Source organism: Pteropus vampyrus, unplaced genomic scaffold (assembly GCF_000151845.1).
Source record: "Pteropus vampyrus isolate Shadow unplaced genomic scaffold, Pvam_2.0 Scaffold208, whole genome shotgun sequence".
Taxonomy (NCBI): Eukaryota; Metazoa; Chordata; class Mammalia; order Chiroptera; family Pteropodidae; genus Pteropus; species Pteropus vampyrus.
This window is the reverse complement of record NW_011888989.1, coordinates 3810872-3813177: the sequence shown is the minus strand read 5'-3', so window position 1 is coordinate 3813177 and position 2306 is coordinate 3810872. Positions and strand designations below refer to the sequence as shown.

The 2306-nt window shown below is 32.8% G+C and overlaps 1 pseudogene; it reads left to right on the top strand.

Annotated features, from left to right (window-relative positions):
- Positions 1-772: 772 nt before the first annotated feature.
- Positions 773-887, top strand: LOC111747037 (annotated as a pseudogene).
- Positions 888-2306: the final 1419 nt, after the last annotated feature.

Genomic DNA, 2306 nt, shown 5'->3' with positions numbered 1-2306 from the left:
GAGTGGGAACCAAAACTTAGGTGTCTACTGTTAATGATCACCCAGGAAAGCAAGACAGGATATATAAAGTATTAAAAACAAAAATGAATAACTTAATGTATTTAGTGACTGGATTCATATAAAAATGGAGGAAAAAGATCAAATTCAATTGCACCTAGGAAAATAAAGTACTTATATCCTAGTTACCTTGATGGTTCTCAATGTCCTGATTTATAAAAAGGACTAAATCAAAAGTCTCTTTTAACACTAAAAACGAGTTTGTGTAATATATACCATAAGGCAAAGATAATGTAAATTCAGCTAACAAAGTAAAAATGGTATTCATTCTTAGCTGGTTCTGATGTTTTAGCTATCTGTAGATGTTTAAAATGAATTTGATGTCTAAATGATATCCCTAAATTAAAATATATCCCTAAATCATACGAACAAGCAAGTTTTAAACACACAATACAAAGCATATACAAACCAGACACCTGTACCATATTTGGTGACAATTACATGCTCAAACAAGGGCTTACACATTTTTGTATATAAAAAAAAAAAATCTTTAAAAAAATTCACTGTGAAACTTGTAGTTTCAGACAGGCTTCTTTTGTAAAGTAGAAAACTACCATAAGGTTGATCAAATGATGGATAGGGGATGCAGGTAAGAGCTTTTGTAACTTAAAAGCAATAAATCAAACATTCATGGCTGATAGAACTAAAGTGATCAAAATGTGTAACACGGGAATTTCCTAGTAAGAAATATTCTTAAAAATCTAGCCATGTACATGTCTATGGCCATGCCACCCTCGACACTCCTGATCTCGTCTGATCTCAGAAGCTAGGGTCGGGCCTGAGTAGTACTTGGATGGGAGACCACGTAGGAATATCGGGTGTTGTAGGCTTAAAAAAAAAAAAATCTAGCCATGTACAGAATTTTATATACATAAAGAAAAGACAGTGACAGCATACTATTTTTCCACTTTAAATTCAATGTTATAACTTAATTAGGTGTCATATAAGTTACTTCTGCTTTCTAATGGGTGTACTCCCAGATCTACAAATGGATGAGATATATGAATAACCAGTTCTTCTGAAATATACACTATAAAATGGGAGAGAACATGAAAATCACCTGGGAATTATAATCAGAAATTTCTATATATGACTGTTTACAAGTCACAATCACTACAACTTTCTTTTATCGGTGGTTTTATTATGGCCAGATGGTTTTAATATTAACGTCTTGGTCATGAAAGGGTAACATATATGCGTTATATAATTTGATTGTTATGATTTCTGCTGATTGCCAAATGTCCAAAAGTTGGCCTAAAGCCATAAAAAAAAAATGCATTTTGCATGGACATATGAATTTAAGATGCAGTAACACGAACAAAAACAACTACCCAAAATTTGTAGCACTTTAACAAAAGGTTTTTTGGCCCTAGAATTGTAATAGAGAAATCAAGTGTCAAGATATATTTCTTAATGCAGGAGCAAAATTAAAGTTCTGGCTTTTGCTAAATATAGGTATAAACAAAGGGTGCCTGTCCTACATGGATTCTCAGCATAAAACTTAAAATGCTAGAACTCTCTTAAATTCATGGTTAATAGCAACAGCTATCAATTACTCATCATCTCATGCTGTCAGAAAGTAAGGTACACATTTGCAGATAATTGACAATTCACAGATGACGAAACAGATGAAGTCAATCAAGATCATGTATACTGTGACAGGTGAGCATAACTGGTAAAATCTGACACAAGAGCTCATGCATGCTCTTATTCCCTCTCTCTTTATGTAAAACCAGAAATGTGATAAATCATTTTTTAAAAAAATAATCCTAATTCCATCTAAAATTGATATATATGAGATCTGTAACCTAGCATACTCAAAAGATTTTACTAACTGTCCAATTTTAAATTTATAATTAGTGAGCAGTTATCTGGGTTGCAAGCCTACTCTGAGACTTAAACCAGTCATTTCCCTCAAAATAAAAGAGTACAAAAGAACAATGAAATGGCTTGAGCTTCACTGGGAAAAGGACTTGAAATTTTAAAAAAGAATGAAATTATCTGGGTCCAATTCATCCTCTTTTCCAGTTTCATCAATGTACTCATGCAAGCCTAGTCAAACTGATTTATTTAAATCATTCTTTTCCTGTTCTGTGCCTTTGCACATAAAGCCATGCTGCCTATAAATATTTTGTACTTCACTGTCCTTACCCCCTCCTTCACTACTGAAATCCACATTTTTCCTCCTAAATTTAAAAATTTGATTCTTCTGTGAAACACATTACCCATGAACTGGCATTCCTGGTTGA